Source organism: Balaenoptera physalus (genome assembly GCF_965194825.1).
Source record: "Balaenoptera physalus genome assembly, chromosome: 6".
Lineage (NCBI taxonomy): Eukaryota > Metazoa > Chordata > Mammalia > Artiodactyla > Balaenopteridae > Balaenoptera > Balaenoptera physalus.
In genome coordinates, this window is record NC_138885.1 from 51,852,413 (window position 1) to 51,878,181 (window position 25,769).

The window sequence follows — 25,769 nt, forward strand, 5'->3', positions numbered from 1 at the left end:
CATCACTCGTGTCAGACTCCCCTTTCATGCGATGCTTTGCAGCTTCTTTTGATGGTAGGCTCATTCCTATGTAAGAAAAACAGATTTCCTGAAACAATTCTATTTCTTTCACACCCACATAGAAGGAGAATAAGACTGACCAAGTGCTGGTTTATTTCAAATATTTTCCAGATTATTTGATGCAAATTCTTTTTCTACAATATTCCATTGTCATTTTTAAGTGAACTTGACAAAGCTAAGGGCTCTGACTCATGAATGTACACTTTCTTCCTGGATTAAGTAGGCAGTCACAGGCAAAAATGCCCGATGATTCAAAGTTTCTATGAGTGTGCTCAAGTTTTTTCCCTTTTGGAAATCACTCTGAGTACAAGTGGAAGAAATAATGGTGTGCTATGTGTACCTCCTGTCATTCCCATGCAAACAGTACACTGTTCAGGACTTTTATTCTTTCAGAAACATTCAGCTAATCAAGGTCCTCTGATCCATTCTTTTATTAAAGGAAAAAAATTATTTCTTCCCATGCATTTACTTTAAGAAAGTTTATAACAAATAACTCAAATTAAGCAGAATAACTATTATGGAAATTAGAGAATGTTAGGTGAATAACCCGTTGCAAATTACCTGGAGGCTTGAACTGTCCTTGGGTTGAGTTGCCTTGTATTTTGGACTAAATATATTCTCATGAGTTTTGATGAAAATCCAAGGAACAGCACAGCCTTATCATCAACAGATATATTACTCTGCTTAATAGAGTAAATAGAGAAAAAGAATGGATCTCCCTGGCATTAAGAGCTGAAAATCTGTCAGATAAATATTTTAAAAAACCAAAAAAATTAGTATCTAACTCCTCAAAGAAATCACTTCTGCCTCTGGTTCCTTGGAAATAATGACTACTATCTTTAAACCACATAACCTTCACAGTGATAGATTTGTTTTCACACACTCCCTGCCCCCCAGATGTCCAACAATTCAAAATTGGTTGAAATTTGAACTGCATACTGGCTCAGAAGTTGTATTTCTAGCCTAGAAAGGTAGTCACCCACCATTTTAATGATATAATTACTTAGATTTTCATATGGATCTTCACATACAAAATTTAAATCATGAAATGCAGAATATATAGGTGGACCAGAAGTAAAAGAGCCAGGTATTCATTTCACCAAAGCATAACAGAAGATACTGTGAAAAAATTTAATCTATGTATTTATGGAAATGAATCACAGATAAAAACAATTTAATTTCATAAAAGAGGAAAACTACACTATAAATTTGTTTTAGCAATAATAAGGAAATCCTTCTTAAAATGTTTAAAGAAAATCCAGTCATTTTCAGACTTTTTTAGAATTCCCATTTCTATATATTCACACTTCTTGGAGAGCCATGTCCTGAAGAAACTCATTTTATTTAGTACCACTATTTTTTTTGAGAAAGTGTTGCAGATATAGCAAATGCTCTGGCCTTTGAGGGTAAATGTCCAATTGATAACCCAATAAGTACTGGCCCTTCCCTTTTTTTCCCCCCAGAATAAAAGAACATCCTGTTTTACTGAGGTCTCCTCCCCTAACACACCTGGGAATTCCTGAAGAATGCTTTCGTATTCCACCAATTCAACCTCTTTGCCTTTATATTCTCAGCCAGCCATTCTCTTCTAATCCTTATTCTTTTCCTTAGAGGTGGCATACTACCACCACAAAACACCTTCTCCGGAGTGCAGCTGGAATTCTGGAGCCTTTTGACTACAATCTGAGCATAGAGTCTAATCTAGCAGAAGGCAGATAAAAAGAGACTATGATATTTAAGAAAAATGTTACAGAGGCTTGGGGCATCAGAAAAGAATTAAATGCAGGGGTAAAAAGCTTCAACTGGATACTGGGTATCACAGCTTCTAGAGTCTATAGGGTTTGTCCAGACCAAAACCAGTTGCAGCTTGCTTTTCCTCTGCAGGACTGTTGTTGCCATATTTTCATATACCAGGCTTCTTCAACTTTCCAGCTTTCTCTGGGGCCCAGCAGGAGGAAAATCAATAGTTCACCCTTCACCCATTGTCTCAGCCAACATTTGATTGTACTTCGTAACTATATAATAACAATTTTGCCCCCAGGGTAACAAATTTTGACATCAACACACTGAACACTTTACTCTTCATTATGACAAATCTCTGCATTCCACCATAAACTAGGGTTTTGATTTTCACATAATACAACACATAGGCTCACTGGCCAGAGAGACTGATTTTCCCCTCCAAAGAGAATTTAATTCTTCTCCAAGATATAAACTGGGGAAACCCACTTCTGGCCATGACAGAATAACCGTGAGTAGATTTGCCTTCCATGTTAAAAAACTAGAAGAACAAAGAAAATATACACCAATAAATTGTTTTCAGAGATTGGGCAGTGCAGTAATATGATTCTGTGATAAGGGAAACAAATAAGATGATCTCTAATGCATAATTGGAATTTGAGGCTGATGACATTTCCTCCACTGCTAATGAGGTTCACATTCTGTAAAGAACATTCAAAACTTTTTTCATAATAAGGACACAATAGAAATGATAAACTGAAGGAGATAATAGTTTCAAGTGTATTGGTCACTTTTATGAATACAGAAATTACTCTAGAAATTTTAGGCAGAAAGGAATTTGACACAGAGAACTAGTGCCTGTGTCACAGTTGGAAGGACCGTGAAAGGGTTCAGGGAAAGCCATTGCTGGATTTTAGGAAATTAGGAAGTGAAGGAGCTGCAGGAACCCACTGTTGATGACCCCAGCTACCCACAGCACCAAGATGGATGATTTTCAATAGGGGGGTCAGAAGCTTTCACATCTGTCCATTGCTCCTCAAGAGCAATGATGGCGCCTACTTCTCTTTCTCTCTTTGAGAATTGAGCAAGGACCTTTCATTGATGGGGTCTAACAAGGCCTCTGATGGTAGTAGGGATTCTTGGAAATGCATTTCGAAGTTTTCTGACTGCTGTAAATACAGGAAAGTAGAGACAATCTGCCACAATAAGACGTGCAAATTGTAAGACATTTTATTCATACAACAAATATTTTTGAGTACCTACCTACAATACACAAGTCACTACACTAGTCTGTGAGAGGAAGCATGGATAAATTGATACCTGTCCTCAAAAAAAATTAGAATTTAGAGGCAAAGATCAGACTTGTAGCAAATATTACAGCTGAGGGAAATATATGGTTAGTGCCAAATCTGTAATGTAAATAACATGATCAGAAAATAGAGAAAGCACTTATGGAGGTCCAAATTTTATGTTGCTCAATTAGTTGTCTAGTGTTGAATATTTTATATTAATAATTTTTAGTAGTATCTGCATTGCAGGAAGCATTTGCCATAAACTAAATACATTCCCATTTAATGAAGTATAATCCATTGTGAGTGACATATTTTCCCTATGAACATTGAGCCATTGCTGGCTGTTGAGTTTATAGATGAGCTGTAACTTGGTGGAGCTTCTCGACTCCAGAGTTCAGACCTCAGCTATGCACGTGGAGAAACCTCTCTCTATCAGTTCGCTCAGGGGTTAATATGTTCCAGGTCTGACTCACACTAAGCAACACATTAACGAACAAATGTATAAAGCAAAAGGCCAGTGTTTTAATTTACCATGAGAGACCCATCCAACCAGATCACTGAGATTGGTTGTATAAACAGTGCATAGTTTTTGATAGGAAGAGCTAGTGCCCAAGAGTCAGTCCAGGGCAGGGTTATCCAGCCTTTAGACCCAGTTATACACTTGCTGAGGCAGCAGATCTTTTTGTGGACAACATACCCTCCGAATAGACAGAGGTATCCCCCCAAGTCCTTGCTTTATAGCAGTGTATTGGACTAATGACAAATTCTTATTCAGAATGTACTTTCTTCTCTTACACATAACACTACACTTGTGTTTGTGATTACCATAGGCATGGAATAATTTCTGGAGTTTTCATCTATTGTTTCTCAGTTTTATTTTTGATTGGCATCTGCCTGGTAAGTTTTTGGAGACACCCCAGACTCATTTACAAAATATCTCCTATTGTGGGTTAACTCTACAGATGGCTTATTGTATTAATTTCTGTTGATTCTTCTTAACTACAATTTCAGACGTTGATATTTCCAACTGGTCTCTAAATGCTAGGCCTGTGTCTCATTCACTATTTGGAGATACAGATACATTGAGTACAGTTAATACAGACAGTGAATATTCATATTGTACTTAAAACCATTTAAATAGCTTCTGAATATTTTGGAATTATTTTTAATACAGGTTATGAAACATTTCAAAACTACTTTTTATTATTTTACAAATGGAATACACACTGCTTTTTAACAGTCATGCAGATGTCAAAAATTGCTCTCATTACTCAGAGAAAAGTGACACCATATTGTAAAACATTATATTTATCTTGGCAAAGGTTTAAAAACAATTTCATTCTGATCCCCAGCCTCTTATTCTGCTTAAACTCCCCTTTCATATGCAGTGTTGTAGATTTCTATTTTAAGTTACTAACAGTTTGTGATTTTTGTCCCTTTCTCTATTTGCAATGATAATTGGCTAATTAGAGAGTTGATCATTCACAAAAAAAATTCAGCACTGTTGAGAAGCTGGCTTTAGGTATGCAAATGCTCTTATGTATCAAAAGGGATTATTTTTAATATTTTTCCCCCAAAACTCAAGTGTTACTTCTTTTTCTTGTCTTCACTTCTGAAAGGTCATCGATGATACTTTTTTAAACACACCAAAAAAATAAACTGTGATTAATTTGTTTTATGGACTTTGTACTTTTATGTTTGCATACATTTTTTTTAATGTACCACTGTCATTTATTGATGCATAAAATCTTGGCTCAACCAACTATGGCATTAACATTCAGTTTCATCTTTACGTGTGGTCATTAGCACATTGAGTTTTTAAGAATCATAGAATTTCTTTTCGAAATTTTTATGGGAAAGGTATATTTACTCAGGGAATATAGATTTAGAATATACTTTTTGCAAACTAAATAGGGGACTAAACAGAAGCACGTCTTTCTCTTGGCCCCATGGTTCTGGCACTGTATAAAACGTTTTTAATAAAGCAGGAAATACAGAAAATCTGAGGTCTTTGAAACCAGTTATTTTGCAAATAATTTCTTCTGTTTCTTTCTTAATTTTCTCCAAGTAACTTTTGTACCTGAGCGTCTGTTAATCTTAAGGTAATATAAATTTATTTTTTAAACTGGTCTATCATTTGTTAGGTGCCTACTATGTACAATTTACAGATATTATTTCACTTGACCCTTGAGTAAACTCCATTGAATATTAACAGCAATTTTACAGATGAGGAAAAATAGGCATAAAAAATCTGAATAACTTACTAAAGTCCTATGGATAACAAGCAGCCAAGAAGTGAGCCTATGGCTGGCTACCTGATCCATAGTCTGTGTTGTTCTTAATCCCTTTGCTATAATCAAGTACTACTGTGGACCAGTTACTGCAGTGGAAGACGAAAACTAATGTATGTAACAATATTTAGCTTAAGGAGTGAGTCTCATTTTGGAAAGGAGAACACTTCTCAGAGTTCAGCTTTTCTTGGAGCAGACTGTGATGAATGTTGAACTGATTTCAGTGCCTGAAACTATAATATCTCTTAGCTTTCTCTTCTTGTTTGTCTATAGCGAGCCCCTTCTAAGAGATTCCTTCTATATGTAGAAGGTCAAGTCACATGACCCAACCGTCTCAGCCACAGCTTTTTTGGATCATGTTGAGTATCTGACCCATAGTATCCTACATAAAGGCTGGTTTATTATCTAGAAGAAGTCTAGCCCAAAGCTTTATTCCATAGGGATGGTGATGATGACTTGGTGGGTTAATCACATAGTCTCTTAGTGGCCTAAGCAGGAATATCTTGATAGAGAGGCAGAACCTAAAAGGTGACTAGAGAGAGAAGCAGAAATAAAGAGTAAGTCAAACACAATTGTGAACCTATAGAAGACATCAACATATTTCTGCTGCTGAGGTGTCTTTGATTATAACCTGGTAACTAGAGCTGCCTAGAGGAATAAGGACTATACAGAAGAGAGAGGGAAAATCCAGGCAGCTAACAGGAAAGCAAGTTCATGAGCTCTTGCCCACCTCCTCCTTTAATTCTCCTGATGAATGTTCCCATCTTGTATATCCGGCATGCTGGGTTCAATCTCCAGCTGTAGTACCTACTAATTTGGTATCTTAAGCAAATCTTCTACTCCTTTGAGACAATTTATCCATCTATAAAATGGACAGGACAGATACTGTGTGATAGTTCCTGGCAAATGGTAGACCCTCTAGAAACATGACTTGAATTTATATGTAAAGAAGCAATTCTGCATTGGGGTTCCTGTTCAACATTAGGCTCTGTTCCCACTTATTTTGCCCTATTTTCTCCTCTCTCATATATTCTCTTACTTCTCCTTGTGATGAGAGTAGAGGGGACCTCAGTCAAATTTCCCTCAGTTCCATCACCTGCCAGGCTTCTATACTTATATTCTATTGAAGACTATTCACTTTTGAACAGACTCTAAACAGAAGGATGCCAGTGGACGTAATATACCCTATATCTCCTTGTATTAAATTCCTAGTCCCTTTAAACTTATTTCCAAGAACTTTTTTTTCTTATTACTCTCCCCAGATTTATTTACCACATACACATTGTCCCTTATACCATAGTTCTTGGTGAGACTATCTTATCACCTCATCAAGGCGGCAGTCTCTATAAGGGCAAAAGCAATATGTTACTTATTTTGCATCTCTAGAAGTAAGTAACATAGTGCCTGGCACATAGAAGTTATTCGATAAATATTTGAATTGGAATGCAATGTGCTGAGCCATGGGTCAGGCTGCTTGAACAGAAGCAATCACCAAATCAAAAGGGCAGGAAAATGCTTGAGCTGGATTTGCTGATTTCAGGCCTCCCGTCCTTCCTGGATGTGGGAGAGTCACCTTTATTGTGCACGTGTGGCTGCTTTGCCACAGCCCAGAAGTGCAGGTGCAGATATTAACATCAAGCAGATTTGCACAAGCAAAAACTCTTCAATTTGTCATGAAAAGCTAGGATTCCAAGAAGGGAGGTGATAAGTTGAAAAATTAGGGGGAAATATGTTGTAAGACGAATCTGGCACACCCCTTCCCCGCCTCCATATTAATGAAATGGAAAGGGTGGGGGAAGGAAATGTTATGCTATACGTTGGCAGGAAAATTGTGTGTGTCCTGCGAGCAGATGAACATGGGACTGCGAACAGGAAGCTGATTATTTCAACACATTATATTTCTCACTGGAAATATCATCCTGGAGGAAAAGTCCAACATCTCTACTTTTGGAGCACCTACTGCTCTAACTTTCTACATAATCTTGGGCTTGGAGATAACAAGAAGACATGTAATTACCTTAGAGGAAGGACATTTAAAAATAAGGTGGATAGATATTTATTACGTTCATGTATTCAGTTCAACACTGACCTTCACTTACCACCATCACCATTTCCTGGGAATTACCTATCTTTTTCTTTCTCTCCAAGCAGCTAGTGAGAGTAACTCATTTTTACATAATCTCTGTCCAATGCAAAACACTCCCCCTCCCCTACTGCCACCTCCTCCTCTTCCTAGTCATGTTTGATTGTCTCAGAGGTAGGAACTGAAGATTAATGTGGACTAATCAGAATCTCTTTCTAAAACTGGGATTAAAAAAGAATGAAATAATGCCATTTGCAGCAACATGGATGGACCCAGAGATTATCATATTAAGTGAAACAAGTCAGAGAGAGACAGATACCATATGATATCACTTATATGTGGAATCTAAAATATGACACAGATGAACTTATTTACAAAACAGGAATAGACTCACAGACATAGAAGAAAAACTTATGGTTACCAAAGGGGATAGAGGAGGGCAGAGAGGGGGAGAGATAAATCAGGAGTTTGGGATTAACAGATACACATTACTATATATAAAATAGATAAACAAGGACCTATTGTATAGCACAGGAAACTATACCCAATATCTTGTAATAACCTATAGTGGAAAAGAATCTGAAAAAGAATCTGAATATATATATTATATATATATACATACACACACATATATATTCTGAATCACTTTGCTGTACACTTGAAACTAACATAACATTGTAAATCAACTATACCTCAATAAAATATTGGGATTGAGATGAGAGAAGATTCAGTCTACAGTGTAAAAGTTGCAGGGTTTCTTTCAGCCACATTGTCCACCCTTTGGACCAGAGAAGTAGAGAAACCTAAAGTAGGGTTGACGTAATAATGAGTAAGAATAAAACAGCTATAAAGACAGGAGAAAGATGGAGAAAGGGAACTATTTGAATCCTTGGTTCCAAATTTTTCCTGAGGACCATTTGTTTTTCATTTCTTGACTTGTGAGACATTCCCATATCCTTAAAGATAGCTCCCTTTTCCCCCTTAAAAAGAGCTGAAATTGTCTTCTGTTAAATTCAGTTAAAAGACTCTTAAATATTTCCATTTCAAATCACATTAGTATCAGTCTAAGAAGGACCCAAGCAACCTCCTCTCATCTTTAAAACAGAACTGTTGCATGTTTACCCAAGACTAAAAACATAATCAAAGTTAACATTATATGCAAACCTGTAAAGACTTGAGCTGAGCCATTAAAAAAATAAAAGTCAGAGGTAAGAGTTGCAAAGGTTTTTGAAACAAGAAATAATGTTTAATAAATCACAGAAGCAAAAAATATCATGCAGTAAGTAAAAGCAGTCACCTTCATCAATCAATAAAACAAGTTTTGTGTGTGTGTGTGTGTGTGTGTGTGTGTGTGTGCGTGTTCATTTTGTTAAATTCCACAACAATAGCTTAAAAAAAAAAAATTTGTATTTAAAGCTCTGCTGTGCAGTGGCCTCCCTAGTTCCCACATGGAGGGTGGCATTTTGAAAAAGGTAAGACACAGGTGTGCATCATTTGAAATGGAATTCATTAACAGGTTGTATTATTTTACTCAGCCTCCGTGGAACATCACAATGGACTGATAAGCTGCCACACTTCAGGCAGACGGAGGCACGTCAACAAAAGTTTCCAAATGAAACATCTGTGGGGTTAGGAACATATACAATATGCCCCACGCCAGCAGATTTATCCAGCTGGACAGGGGAAAAGATGATCTTTTCCTAATATAAGTGCGTTTTCAGTGTGATAGAGCACCGAGTCCATTTACTAACCCCACTAAATTACTTGGCAAGGGCTGGACCCTATTTTTCTTTGGGAGAAAGAAAGTACCAGCACAATAAGATAATTTGTAGTTCTGGGTTTCTAATACACAATAATTCTGACCATTTAAAACAGTTTTTGTAGTGAATATTTTATAGTTAGAGGAATAGTTTTTGACATTTTGGGGGGAAAAGAACAATGGGCCGTTTACAGGTCTACACAGCAGATTAATGAATCTAATTGAGTCTGTAGGGAAATGTTTCAGTTTAACTACTGGAACTAATTTATACATTCACTACACCGTAATAAGTCAATTTAAGTTTCTGGAAATAAAACTGGATATCCTGGGTATAGATTTGAACTATAAATTTCTGCAAGAAAGGAGTCTGTGTGTTCATTATACATTGTAAAATTACCATATGGACCTGTCAACACTTCTTAGCACAGCTTTGTAATAATGTCATTTAGTTTAACATTGTAATGTGCCAACTGAATTAATGTGTATGACACAAAGCATGCCTCCCTCCCAACCTCTGCTTCTGAGGAGCTGTGCAACTTTTAAAGATTTTTCTCAAGGCAAGAGCCTCCTGCATTTGCATCGAGAACTTCAGTACAAAGATTGAGTGTAATCGCATTTACTGGGAGCTGCTGAAAAGCAAGCAACAAGCCTCCGATGCCTAAACTTTCTAGAAATATGTGACCCGGAAATATGGGAATAAATCTTTACCTGAGAAACCTTACTTTACAACCAACACTAATTTGCATCCAGAAAGCAATAGCTTCCTTTATTAATTTTTTTAACATCTTTATTGGAGTATAATTGTTTTACAGTGTTGTGTTAGTTTCAGCTGTATAACAAAGTGAATCAGCTATACGTATACATATATCCCGATATTCCCTCCTTCTTGCCTCTCCCTCCCACCCTCCCTATCCCACCCCTCTAGGTGGTAACAAAGCACCGAGATGATCTCCACAACCCAATCCAGAAATGGGCAGAAGGTCTAAATAGACATTTTGCCTTCATTAATTTTTAAATTGCATCAAACTCTTAAGGAGAGTTGAGAAACTATTCTACAAATTGTAACACTTGGTGTTACTTTATTACTCAAAATGTTCTCCTCAATCTGGATATTTATAACACAGATATAAAAACATCTTCCATCCAGATATCACTAGACCATGACATAATATGATCCTGTGGAAAAACAATCAAGTAAAATGGGAAATGGGAAAAAGAATTGCTAACATTTATCATGTGTGAAATTATACCAATTATACCATGTGTTTAATATGATTTGATTCTCATAATCCGTTTTGTAGATGAGGAAACAGGAACAGAGAAATTGGGTAGTTTCTCCAAGCTCCTGGACATAGAAAAACTGGGATTTGAACACAGTTATATCTAATGCCAGAGCCAGAGTTCTTAACCAACATACTGCACTCTCTATCCAGAATAATAATAATTACTAACTCTTATATAGAACTGGTACTGTTCCAGATAATTAAATCATTGGACTCATTTATCCTCACAACAATCTATTATTATTATACCAATTTTATGGATGAAGAAACTGAGACATAGAGTGTATGACTATCTCAAAGTCACATTGCTAGTTAAGAGGCAGAGCAAGGGTTTGAGCCATGGCAAACTGACTTTAAGATTTGATTTTCTTCATAACTACCGTATAGACATAGTTTCCTCCATGGCATATCTTAGCAAAAGAGTGGGTTTCATCTCTTACATTTGATCCTAAGAGCTTCACAGGTCTTCATCTGTATAAAACTTTGGCCATAACCATTCTTTGGGTTAAGGCAATGCCTTTAAAAAATCCCTTTTCCCTTAGAAAAGCAGTACACTGTCATATAAGCATTTCTGAACACACTAGGACAAATGAGTCGATCTGGTGAGCTAGCTGCCGTTATGCAGAGAGTTAAATTTCAAACAAAGGAACCTGTTTAAAGTCTTTGATAAATGTAAAAGTTTCAAAAGGTCCTTGTGCGCCCTGAAAAAGCCATGCCTGATCAGGAGTGAAACTATGGCAGGTCCTGAATAAATGGGCCGCCACTTCGTACCACGAGGATAAAGGATCCCTAAAAGGGAACACTGTTTGTCTCAGGCTTGGACCTTTAAGCCAGCCTGACATATCCAAACACTAGAAATAGGATGACCAAAAAATTTGACTTATTCACAGAAACCTTCTTGCTTAGTTTCAGACCAAGCTTTCCCTCAGCTTGCTTATTCTCTTTCCACTCTGTTCCTACCACTTAGACTAGACATTTGAACTTCAGTTTTCTCACTTTTGATCCTTGGTGGTCTGGGATGACCACCCAGAGTGCTTCCACTCTCCATGATCCTAATCATGCTGTAATTGATACCTAATAACTTGGAAGGGAATAGCCTGGGCTATTGAAAGTTCCGAGACCCTGACGTCAGATGTGCATTTCGCTGCTTGGAAGTCTTAATGGCATGGTTGATTATGGCTATGATGACAGTTCCAAGAGGAAAAAACAATAGTGCTCCCCCTGCCACCTCCACCTCCACCTCCAATGCCGTTCTCGTTATTTTTATTTGTCCCTTAAACAACTGTCCTGAAAGATCCTTTGTCAAATTTTATGGGATCCCCTGCCACGCATTCAGTATTGATGGCTGTTTGCTTCCTTACAGGAAGAAGATTGAATAAACATGTTGTGACTATTAAGCAAGTTGCATCAAAATCTGGGAGTGCTTCCCAGCAGAGAAGTTACCTTTACAAAAATCCTGTAGAAAGGTCTCTATTTGTCCAGAAAGTATGCTTAATTGCTGTTTCTTGTTTCCGTGAAAGATTATAAAGAAATCCAACCCTCAGTGTCTACAATGAGGTAACAAAGATTGGATGACACCATTTAATCCACCTCCAGTGAAGTAGAGAGAGGTATAATTGTATACTTTCAGACACCATTATTTATGCCCCAGAGGAGGGAAAAGGGGAAATAAAATCCCCTATTTGTGAGCAGTCACTTGGTGAAGCCTACAGTGACGCCGAGTTGAGGCCAAACACCTTTAGCCAAGGGAACTCTGTGGGTCAGACCTATTCCTCAGACATTCACAAGAAAAAAGCCCACACCAGCAGTAATCTGAAAACCCGGAAAATAATTCCTGGAGAGTGAAACAGCACAATAGTAATGCTTTCTGATTGACCTCTGTTTCCACGTTCTGTGTCACTGGCTTTAAAAGGAGGAGAAGTATGGAAAATTCCAAAATAACCATCTTTAACTGAAGCAAATATAATTCCTAGGAGAGCTGAATTTCCCATATGACTCATGCTTAAAAACCGCAAGACTAAGTATGGGTCTAATAAATTATCTGAGTAATTTACTCAGGTTGAGAAATCAGGTCCGAAAGCTCACGTCAGAGCCTGGTTTCCTACATTGATCAGCGGTGGGACATTGGCCTTGATTCCTCTTTCCTTTACTTTCCCAGGTATTGGTATAGTCTTGGGCTATGCAATCCATGATGAAGGAAGTGTTGATAATTATCTCACAAATGTAGGCAGTCCAATCTAGATCCTGTGGATTCCAAATTGGGTGTTTGGGCCTTGGAATTAAGTTCCAAGAACATTATAAAATAATCACCTTTATGGGGAAGTCCTGACTTCATTCTATTAACAATTTCGTAAGTATGAGAAAAATTGTAATACTATACCATTTTAATAAATTTGTATTCCCTTTTTTCAGCAGTTTTATAAGAATGCATGCATCTCTTTTGTCTTGTGATAATGATAAATGGAGAGAAATGTAAAGGATCATTCTCCTTCTTTTGATTACACTTGCACTTTTCCATCCAACTTATCCTACTTCCGCCTACCACCTGCCTTCAGTATACGCCTAGCTTTTTCATTTAGATGAAATGTAATTTGTTCAAATTGTCCTTTCCAAACTTTAAGAAATCCTATCTAGTGTATGAGGCAACACATGGCTTTAAAATACTTAGCATTTGTATGACGCTGCTCATCTTCAATGCACTTTAGAAATATTAGCTAATTAATTAATTAGTTCCTGATTACAAGGGGGTAGAAGTTCAAGGAGAAAATTGACAACATTTCTGCACCTTTATAAAGAAAATCTTGCTTATATTAGAGAACATTATTTCTCCTTTTGAGTAATCTGTATTATCATAAAAAGTGTTATACATGCCCTTTGCTGGGACTAGGTATAATATAATAATGATTAAAAATGAAGAATAGTAGTAATAATACTAGTATAAATACAGAAACATTTTGTAAGGTAGATACATATTTGTTAGACTCTGTGCTCCTTAAGAGCAAGAACTGGGTCTTGTTCTCCTTTGTGTTCGACACCTAACAGTCCCTGGCACAGAGAATATAAATACATTAATTTATAAGTAATGAAGTCTAATTTATAAGCTTTATTTCATAGTGATAAGTGAGATGAGAGTCAATGCAAAACAGAATTACTCCATGTAAAAAGAAAAGTAAGCAACTCAACAGTGTGGTTAATTTTCTTATCATGAGATTATATCTACAAGTCATTAAACCTCAGGAAGAAAACAAAAAGAAAAAAAGGAAAAAAAAATCAAATATTAGCGTAATCTGTGTGTAGAGGATAAATTTAGCTTTTGATGTCATTTTGTACAAAGAGCAATCTAATTCCTTCAAACAAAGGCTCAAATATATTTTCTTAGACTAGTTACCCTGATATTGTAACAGTTGATTTACTTGAGAGTGTAATCCCTTCTCATCCATCTGATGCCAAACAGCTAGATATTTCAAACTGACCTTTTAGTTTTACACATGAGTTCCTGATTTGAGATAGCCACAAAACTAGGCTGTCCACACACATAAACAGTGCAATTTTTGAAGGCCAAATTACATATATGGCAATAGAAATAAAATGATTGATATATTTTTTAAATGTAAAGAAAACTTCATAATTTTGTACACTGAATCATCACCTAAGATTAACACTTCCTTTTCTGGACAGAGAAGGTTCTGCTTCTTCTCTATTATTGAGCAAAACCAAGTCAACAACTGATAACTTATTCTGGTATATAATAGTGAAGATATGTGACCAAAATGATTGCAAAAGCAATCTAAAAGTGTGGATTTGTGAGCTTCTTATAACATTAATGTGTACATATACAAATAGAAAAATAGCTGTTAAATCCAGCAGTGCAGCAGTGGTTCTTAAGTTTTTTTTTGATATCTGACCTCTTTGAAACACTGATAAAATTTCTAAAAACTTTCTTCAGAAAAAGTAATATAAAAGTTATACAAACATAGTATTTTGCACTTATTTCAGGAGAGTCACACACCTTAAGAATCCCGTGCCTGGGCTTCATGGAACGAGTGTCCCTTGGAAGATGGTCTTGGCACCATTGACAGAATTTAAGACATCCTGAGGAAAAGGTCTAGGAGGGTAGATTAGTTCATATTTGGGTGTGTTGAAAGTTTCAGGTATCAGTAAACATTGAGTCAAAATGTTCAGCATGTAACTGGAAAATCAGAAGCTAGAGAAAGAGAAGTTAGGGCTAAAAGTAGAAATTTTGATCATACACAGAGGTGATAACTAAAATCATGAGAGTGAGTGAAATCAACAAGGGAGAAAATATAGGATTAGGAAAGAAAATATGGTTGAAAAGATGGTGAGATGTCTACGTGTTAGGAGTGTGGAAAGAACAATTGAGAAGAAAACGCAAAGCGAGAGACCAAAGATGTAGAAGAAAAGCCAGGAAGACCAGCTTCTTACAAGAGAAATTCAAGCAGCAGGTAGTCAACAGTGTCCAAAGCTTAAGAAAAACAGATATTGAGAACTGAGTAGAGACCATCTAGTTTGGTGAATAGGAGATCGCAATTAAACTAGGAAGTGTCATAACTAGATTTTTATGGATTAAAAAGAGAAGGGGAGAAAGAGAAACAAGGCAGAGAAGCCACCACATTGAGAAATCTTACAGGAGAAAGCATTATAGACAACGCTTGGAGCAGCAAAATAGTGAGCAGCTTCCCGCAACCTTCCCTTTTCCTATCTGATTGTTGTCTCTCACGTATTCTGCTTTTCCTGAGGCATCAGAAGTTGCTGAACTAGGATGACTGGAGGATTTGGCAAAGCCAGTTGCTCTTGTTTTGGACAGAGAGACACGTCTTTTATATTCATTATATCAGGTCTATGAATTGCTTTAAAAAATTAACCAAAAAAGAAAAATCGTTAAAAAGGATCCTTGACTTTCTTTACCTGAAATAGAGGGATTTCCATAGTCATAGGGAAGTTTCACCTGCCTGGAGGATAAGCCTGGATGATGTGGGCTGACTGCTAATGTTTACAAGCTGAGGAAGTGCTGTGAGATTTCCCTGTGGAGACAGTCTTGAATAAAGGACTAGCTAAGTTACTACAACCCTACCTACTGCATCAGTCGAACAGGCTAATCCACACAAATGAATAGGATTTAACATATGGTTGTGAGATTTTCATCCAATTGCATAAATCTATGTATGAATGTAGGTTCAGATTTGTAGACACTGCATGTAACAGAAAAATACACGAACATTTTTATCTAGCAACTTTTATGTACATTTTAAATCACTGTTTATTATGTATTTGTCTCAATAAAATAGCATGCTGAAATGGAGGAATTTGTTGCAATAAAATATAAAGTCAAGCTATTATGTTACCAGCTCAAGAGCAGAATGCCTTAGATATTTAAATTTGTGCGGAGGGAGATATATGTAAACTCTGGCCAAAGCCACCACATATGAAGTTGGAAAGACAACATCTATGTATGAGTGAATAGAGAAGTTTAGAAACTTACTTTTAAAAAATAACCTGTTTATAATATATACACATGAGAATTATTAAAATTTTAAGTATTCTTTTTATTTAAATACACAATGCAAAGGTATTGCAGTGGTGAATGTACATATATTCACATTTAAAACAGAATTTCAAATACTTACACTTTAGATAAAATCCTTTGCCTACCTATTTGATTACTCCATATAACTGAACTTTATTTTCTGTATACTATAAACTAGCTTTCATTTAAACTCCAAGAGTAATAAAACCTTAGATTACACACACGCATACACACACACACACACACACACACACACACACACACACACACACACACACACACACACACACACACCCCACGCTGGATCATAGAATCAGAGCATTTAAGAGTAAAGGAATTTTGAGCATGTTTAGTCTAACTCCAGCCTCGAGTTAGCAGACATGAAACTGGGCTCACAAGTGAGTCCTTGGCCTCAGCCCACAGTGTGAAAAATCTGGTGAGTACTTTGACCTTCAGACTCAGAGTCAACCCACTTTCTCCCATATTACTCTCCTTCATCATTTCACAAATATCCTCTGTAAATGTCTCACATTTTGACTTGGTATATTATGCCAATATGCATTCCCTTCTCCTGTACCTAAAGACAGTCAGGATGATTTCCTATATTCCTTCAGACACAGCAAATAAGCTAAATACATAAGGGTCCAATGTCACGATGTTAATCTAGGCCTTTTTTTTTGAGATGATTTTCTTCCCAGATGGAGATGGCTGATTGGTTTCAAAAAATAAATATTTTAAAGATAGGAACAGATTCTTTGTATTATCTCTGTCCTGGTCCCATTTCTTTTGGATCCATAAAAGAGACAACATCACATGACTTTATATACACTGATCTTTGAGGTTTGTATAAGGTTTCTAGTCTGAAATATTACCAATAACACTGTCACGTGCACACAAAACTTCTGGCAGAATATGTATCCAGTGGGTCATTTGAGAAGTTGTGTTGTCCACTCCAGGCATCTTTTTGGAAGGCTGTGCCAGGTGTTGTTGAAGAGCTAGAATGAGGGGGGAAAAACTGTAGCTCATCATTCACACTCAGCCTAAATGAAGGGCTCTTAGATAAGACTCACATCATCCTTGACTTTAATCCAGGGTAAATTTTCAAATAAACCATTCTATTTCTTCAAGTTCTTATTTGTCTTTTTCTAAGAAAGGAATAAGAATCTGTTGCTGTGGAAGATGCCTGGGATCTCCCCTGAGATGAAACCGTGTACTATATTAGGCTAATATAGTAGAGCCCTTTATGGTTCCAAAGTACTTTAAAATACATTTAGATTAAGTGTTTGGGAATTATGAAAAGTAAGACTTAAATGGATATTTTTCAAGGTCATGAATCTAACAAATGTTCTCTGTGTTATTTTTGTTCTTAACTGTTATTTTCAGTGTTAAAGCTCCAAGTACTCTGTCATGCTGACAGTTTTTAGCCTGCATGTAGAATATGGTGTCTACAATTAGGGACTGTTATGGCCCAATGGAAAGGACATATTAAAAAAAGGTAAGAGGGTCATGAGCTCATGTGAGTGCTTTGTCACCAGGCCATTATCATGTGCTAGTGGATCTTTTTCCTAGGTATCCTCTAGGGTATTAAATATTTAACTATTTTCCCCACATACCATAATCTCAAGATCTCTCTATCAAATGACTTATAGGCCTCAATAAGAATATTCTGAGAGTCTGGGTCTTGAAAGTTGTATTTTGTCTTCCTTTTCTACTTGTGAGCCTCTTTGATTGAAACCTCCCTTACTGATGTCATCCAGATCAGTTCAAGTTAAAACACTTGACAGGTCCATCCGTGTCCATAGTCACCCACAAACATGGGAAATTGCTACCCATCTGCCTCCCTATGCTTTCACTTTGTTCTCATCCTGGTTATTTGTTCTCGTATAGCCACAAAGGATATTAATACCCTCCTCCCTCCAAGAAATGTGAAGAGAATGGATTCTATGGTAGCTTGTGTTCCCAAGAGAAGGCTGTTATAGACATGGCATATCTCACTGTGCTGTTATTTACGTGTGTTCCACAGATTCTCTAACATCCTCATATTTCAATGAATATGTTGCTTAACTTCATGAGTTAGATTTACTATTAATCATTTCAATTTAAGTATGACTCATTAATTATTCTGCATGTTTCCCAAATGGATTTTTCTCTCAAGGACAAAAAATGTTATCAATTCAGGGACGCTTTTTAGATTCAATGACTTTCTGTTCTATTGCCTGCATTAAATGATGTCATTGACTATTAACTAATGTTACCAAGAGATGACCATTTGTGTTAGTCTTTTTTTTACTTCGGAGGAAAACAATTCACTTTACAGTAAAACAATGCCAGGATGATTTTATAACAGAGAAAATGCAAATAAGAAACTTAAAGAAGTTTCTGAATCTGAAGCAATTCAATTTTTTTTCTTTTTCACATTCCAGGGGCGTTTCTGTATGAAATTCTGATAGTAATTAATGAGTCTAAAAATAACATTGATTCAAACAATTCTGTAAATATGATAAGAATTCAGAATAGCTGTCAAAATTCAAAAGAAAACAAATATGTCAGTGAATTTAAAAAAGGGTTACTTAAATCAATTTTAATCATTCTTTAAAAGAAGTAATATTATTTGAAACAGATATCTATAAATTACAGCTGAGTGTACAGATTTGCAACCATGTCATATGAATTCAAAATCTTGTAAGATATATCCATCCACCGTTTTCATGTAGCTTTGGAATAATGCAAAGAACCAATTTACTGTTTATTTTCCATTGCCTCTCAGATTCATTTTCCTCGGTAGGTAAAAACATTCATACTGTAAGAATATGTATGAAGTGCCAGATTATAACAGTGCAAAATAATTTTATTTAGGTAAAGATTTTATGTGTATTTTTTAAATCTGCAGTTTTTTCTTTAAAAAAAAAGTTTTTTTGTTGTGATTTATCTCTTGATGCTCCAAAAACTTTAAAGGATTTTTAAATCTCTAAATGTATTTTGGAACATACAGTCAATTTAATGTCTATGACTAATACAAAGTTCACTTTGTTCAAATGAAAGTTAGTGTAAATATTATGTGAAATGACTTGATTTTTTTTCATGCTTTTATTAGGTAACTGATCTTTAGGTTAAAAAAAGCAAGTTTGTTAAATGAGATAAGCCTCGGTTAATCTTTTAGAAGACGAATTATTGTTATGGTTATTGATTCTTTCCTTGTTTTATGTGGAAACAAATTAGAGGTGCTCAAAATTCTAATTCTTTTTTATCTCAGAAAAATGTGTACATAATTAAATATATTCCTGTGTAAATGCAATAGCACCCTCTGGAGGTCTAGAACACTTTGCATAACTTCCATAAATCACTGTCTTCTTTTGTTAATCCTACATATTTTTGTTGACTTTGACATTTCATATTTTATATTCTGATAATCATATTTGCCTCTTAAAATGATTAAATACATTTAATCTATTATTACTCTCTATCATGCATTCATCGTGATTTGTGTGTCATCTCATTTGTAATGCTACAATGTAATAACAAAACATACAATTCTGCTGATCTTGGTGATGTCTCCATAACTTTTCTATTTTTTATCATGTGAAAATATTTTCCAAACAAGAGATGACAACGTTCATTTCTGAAATCTCTTAATATCTGGTTATATGTAGACAACAGGGAACTAATTTTACCTCCTTTGAAAATCCTCATGGAAACAGTTACTTTCATTCTTTGAGTCCCTGATCAACAAACACAGCTGTGGTTTTTCTGTGGTCTTGAAGCAAATTTATCGGAGATGGGAGAATATGGAAAGGAGCAGAGAGGTCAAAAAACATGGGAAAAAATACCATGACTCACTGGAACACATTCAAGGACCAAAGTGACTTCTTTTGTGCCGTAATAATATAAATAAATGATCCCATGATCATTGGCCTCTCTGTAACAGCTCTGTACACAAAGATCTTTTTGAAGTCCAAGAAGATGCAAACAGAGTTGTTCATCCACTATAAAAAAGGGGATGAGCCTATGACTAATATGGGGTGAGAGGAAATATTGTCATGCAATTCTGAATGAAGCCCGGGCTTGCCTCTCCCGGAAGGTTGTTGAAGAGGCCACCTCTCAGCTAGACAGGAGGGACATTGGAATGGGGCTAAAACCTCCATGAACTATGGCACTCAGTTGGGCTGGGCACTGGGAAGGTTGGTCTTGCTCGGCTCTAGTCAGGGGAGTCAGGGGATCCATCCAACACTGTTCCCCTGAAGGGAAAGGAATGATTGCAAGGACATCACACAGAGTCCTTGCAACTGTTACACTCAAAGATAACAAACAAACACAAAGACAAATAGGATTATAATTCTAGCCCCATGCACTTGAATACACTTGAGCATGGATACAAGAAGATGTATAAAATCATAATTTCTAAAGAAACTAAAACGCATAGGAAAATTTAATACTGAAATGATTATATATCTAGTAGGAAATAGGAAAAAAAAGATTGGAGAAGCTAGACCTGCCTCATTATCTCCTCAGTATTCTGTTTCTTCTCCCTCTCTTGCTCCTGCTCTCTCTTAATGATATCTCATCATCTAGAAGAGTCAGGTCAAAACTCTGCCAGCAACACTGGGAACTTGGACCATATTAATCATTAAAGAAGTTAAAGATGTCTACGCCGTGTCATTCGGAATTTGTCACTGACTTTCTTGAGTTTATCCGGGGTAAGTTTCATAAACTCTCTGTGCTTTAATTTACATAAATTGGTGAGGACAGTTAACGGATGAGATGCTTGCAAAGCATTAGATGATGTCTAGCACATAGAAACAAAGGCTGGTTTTCATACAGTTTTAATTATTTAACAAACGTACTCAGCACCTTTACGGCCTAGTCATTGTTCAAAGTAACTATCAGCCAATTTACTCTTCCTAGCAACTCTACAAGGTAGCTAATGTACTATTATCATTACCGTTACCTTAAGAGGTAAATCTGAGACACAGGTTAAGTAATTTCCCAGACTCAGACAGCTAACAATTTCTGGAGCTAGTATTCAATCCCAGGCAATCCAGCTGCAGTGTCTATACTTTTAGCTGCAAGGTGGTTCTGCAATGGTGCCACTGCTGTCAACAGCATCATTATTGGACAAGATCATCCTATAACGTTCTGTTTCAAATTTGTCGAATAAACCTATATCACAAGATAATAAAGACAACCCAATCTGTGCATGTAAACACAGTGGCATGATTGAAATACCAGTAAAAGAAATGAAATGTATTGCGAAATAATGATTCGTTTCTAAAATTGTCATTAACATTTATTTCTTTACATTCATTCTTCTCTTGGCCATAAATTCCTGAATGATCATCCCCCTAAACTTCAGATAGATTTAAGTAGAATCTGGGGATCAAATGATGAAAGGAAATTAAACAAGGGCTACTGACCCCTCTTGTATCCTTTGCACCCAGCTTTTTGATTCGGCACATGCCCTGTCAGTGCCATCACAGTGCTGTGGTTTCTCCATCAGAATCATTTCCCAGTGGTTCTCATAGGTAAAGGCTGGAACTGTAGAGAGACCCATACCTTTTTGGAAAGTATTTGGCTTATATCTGGTGGTATTTGAGCTTTTTGAATCATAAAAGACCAGTGGCAAGAGCCCTGAATATACCTGGGAGTTTTGATGTCATGTTTTTGGCTCTCAATGGCTTTGACCTGGCTCCCTTTGTAAAGGACTCATTGCTTAGCCTAAGACTCTGAAAGAGTGTCTGCCCATATTCTTCCTAATTATTGGATCTCAAACTCCAGTGTGCATCAGAATTTCCCCCAGAGATTCTGATTCACTGTGTCTACAAAAGGACCCAGAAAATTTTGAATTTTCAGGTGATTCTAATGCAGCTGGTCCAAGTACTGCACTTAGAGAAACATAATAGGACCAGTAGTTCTAGGGAGTCCGGGGAGAGGGTGGTCTTCTGGGGAGCTATTTCAAATCCATGTCCCTGCGTGCTTCACTAGCCACAAAAAAAAAAAAAAAAAGAAAATGGAATTTCCGGAAGAGAGAGAGCTGAGCATGTGTTTTAGGAAAAAGCAGCTGAAGTTTCCTGTGATGTCCCTTAATCTTGCTCTGTTCTAGAATTATGGTTTGAAGGCTATGCTGGGTGGAGCCCCAGAAATTGAGGAGGTGCTTCAAAGCCTTTTCTGTGGCCAAATAGGCAGGAACCTCCCTTCAGGCTTCTTACTAAAGCTCTGTTTATGTTACTTTTTTTTAAAAAAGGTTGGGATTCCATGGAGTGTACATTTTTTAGGGGAGAAAGGATCCTGGAAAAAAAAAAAAACAAGAAAGAAGAAGAATACTTCAATACCACAACTCTAGAAATAATATCGGGCATTTCACTGAGGCTGTAGAGTTATCTTGATCACTTCTTTTTCAACCAGCTTTGTCTCTAGCTGTATTCCCCCTTCTCTAACAGAAGGTGTGATATTGGGAGTGTCTCAAATTGTAGAAATCTCTAAATTAAAGTGTTATTCACAAGTGATAGTAAGAACCTGTTGATTACGTTTTAAGCCTATTACCTAAAATGCAGAAAGAAATACTTTTCATTATTATCTAAAGATAATTTTATAGAAATAATCATAAAAAATCAATAAAGTGACAGCTGAATCCATAAGTTAGCTATAACCAACTTTTTGCAAGTTTTCCACTTCCACTCAGCATCAAGAAAAAGGCTGATTTATTCTCTCTAAGCTTCAGAATGAGCACATGGGCTGAATTGAATGTTCTATTTACTCCTGGTTACAAACTGACAAGGTTGCCATTGAACCAAGAAAAATGTTTCTGGTGTGATTATTAATATCTGTTAAGAACCCAGGGTCTGGATTGTGACCATAAAATTTATAATATAAAATGTATAGTCTGTCAAACACTGAAAGTCAAAAACTAAAAACAGGAAGCAAACTAAATGTAAAAATATAGGTGAACTGGAGAACAAGCCTTAGCAACCTTCTTGACAAATATTATTCTTTTATTTTTAAAGATATTTTGGGTTGAATGGGATCATCTTGAGGTTCAAAATCAACTTATTATGATAATTTGAACAGGAAATGCTTATACTCACACTTTCCGATTTTGCTGGCCATTGAAATGAACAGCCACCAATGAAATGCGCTAAATAAGTTCAAAACTCATTTAGACCACTATTTACCTCCTCTGCTTATCAGCTTCATGCCCCTTTAACAGAGCCTCCAAGCAGCAAATATGAGCCATCTCTCCTCTATTCTATTCTCTCTCCCCAAGCACCAGAAAAACAGGGACAAAGCTCAAAGTTAGGCTCAAGACAGAGAAGAAATACCATAAAACGTACTATGGCTGAGAAAAAAAGTTTAAAAACATTTTTCAGAAATATTATCTTTGCTTAGTCATCCATTTAACAAATATTAATTGAGTCCCTTCCACGGTCTAGGCATTAAGGATGCAAACATAGGTAAGAGGCAGTTGTTTGTCATCTAGGGGAGAGTTTTTCAAATTGAGAGTTGTGGCCCATTATTGGGTTGTGAAATCAATATATTTTAAAGCAAATAGAATCATAGTAGAAAATATCAAAGGGCATCACCCACAGAAAGGAAGTACATTCTTTCATGGAAGCTGTGTTTCAGCCTGTCTGTGTGAGTATGTGCGTGTGTGTGTATGTTCTGGATCACAGTGCAGAAATGTATTTCTAATGGCAGTTGCCTTAAAATAGTTTGAAAGCCATTGCCAAAGGGTTTACCAGAAGAGGCAGACAATTAAGTAGATAATTAAAACAAAACAGGGCAAGTGGTCTTTTTACAGGCGTGGAAAGGAACCCTGAAATCTAAAGCAAGAGAGTGGCTACCTCCGCCTGGAGAGTTGGAAATGACTGTTGAAGGTGTCTTGATGTTTGAACTGGGTCCAGTATGATAAAACTGAAGGCCAAGAGGGAGACCTCAAAAGGAAATTCCTGGAAGAAGAAACCAACAGTGGGAGGAGTTCTGAAAAGGAACACTGTGCTTACAGAGTGGTGAGAATGCATCTGTGGGAGAAGCTCAAGGTTTATGGGGCAAGGGCAGGGGAACGACATGTGATAAAGATGGAAAAATGCATCCAAAACAGGCAGGCCATTGAGGAAGCGAATGACAGATCCAGTTTGTTTAGCTTTGTTTGTCTGCTTGTTTGTCTGCTTTTCAGAAGTTAACACTGTCACCAGGACGGACTGGAAGGGAAAGGTAGACAAGTGAGGAGATTTCTGTCATCAGTCAGACCAGTGGTGATGGGGCTCCGAACACAATAAGGGTGGAGAGGAAAAGATGCCACATTTACAAAGACACTGACATCAAATCCATATGATGTCGTGACTATTTAGGCATGTGCATTGTGAGATAGATGATTCAATAATGATCCTATTATTATAGAACTGCAAAGATAAAAGCATCAGAATGTAAGAGAGACATCTATTTTTTCCCTTTAGAAATAATTTTATTTTCAATGGCAAGCAATTATCTAATGTTCTGAGCCTCCATTTTTTGGCATCTTTTGTAGGTTTATTGGTCCATTACTTTAGGTTAATTAATGTAAAGAAATCTTTTTAAATTTACAAGCTATTAGTTTATCAAGCGATACTAATTGACGCTCCATTTCTTTTTTAAATCTGCTAAATGGAGATGTATGTAATATAATTTAAAAGCCTTTAATAAGAGGTTTATAACTTTGTACTCTTTTGAACAGACTACGTTTTAAGTCAGAAAGAAAACAAACCATATTGGTCATTATCATTGAAAAGAATAGGAAAACTGTTTCCCTTCCTAACCTTGTTCACACCAAGAACACACAAGCCTCTAAGCGTTATCTTCTCATCCTACCATAATGGGAAAGAACCTTTGTGATCTTTGCATTTGCTAATAGACACAATTCAAACCTTCCATCTGGGCATTACAGAGTTACTTGCACCCCAAAGGAAGGCATCCAATTCATAGACGAATACAAAGAAAAGCAAGCCAGCCCAAGCTTTGGGGATTCCTTAGACTGTAAGGCTTGTAGCCGCAATATCTGTTTAGCTGCTTTGAACAGGCTTCTGCCATTTCCCTTCAATATACGAGTATTGAAAACCACTCTCGGCAATAATTTTTTTAGAATCATAAAAGCCCACATTAAAATAAATTCTTAGTTGTTGAAAAAAAATTGATTATGGCTGAATCGTGCTCCATATGTTGGGATGTATAATGCCCTGTAAATGTAATAAAGTGGGGATTCCTTGGCGCTTTGTAATAAGAGCCTTATGGTGGATCTCCAGATATTGTGGACTCAAGAAATGTGGTTTGGAGAAATCAAAGATCACGACTGAGAATTTACAGGCTCAGATTCTAGGCTCCAGCTGACAGATATCAGGTCTTCAAACTTCCTTAAAGTTTGCTTGCCCATAAAATGAGGGGTTAAGATTCGATGGATGCTAAAATCCTATTAGCCCTAATATTCTCTGATTTTATGAAAGGCTTATAAAATGAAAGAAAAGGTAAATTGCCATTCTAGTGATGGTTTGGATAAATCTGAATTGGAAATTAAACAGAAAAAAGTCATGAAGAACTTTAGTTTGGGCACCATCTCAGGGTCCCCAGGTGGAAAGGAAAGGCCGTGGCTGTTATTGGACTCTCCATCTTGAAAACAATTTATTTGTAAATGCCTCTAAGAATGGTGTATTGTGCCCTTTTCTCTATAAAATGCCTTCTCTTGTTCACGATAA

The 25,769-nt window shown here is 36.5% G+C and overlaps 1 long non-coding RNA gene across 1 annotated transcript in view; it reads right to left on the minus strand.

The window, feature by feature from the left end:
* The window catches only part of LOC309662437, a 93,921-nt gene that overhangs the window by 64,879 nt on the left and 3,273 nt on the right, over nucleotides 1-25,769 (minus strand). Inside the window, exon 1 of the long non-coding RNA XR_014264680.1 lies at nucleotides 1-25,769. This exon is cut by the window's right edge and continues 3,273 nt beyond it. This is a non-coding gene — a long non-coding RNA (uncharacterized lncRNA).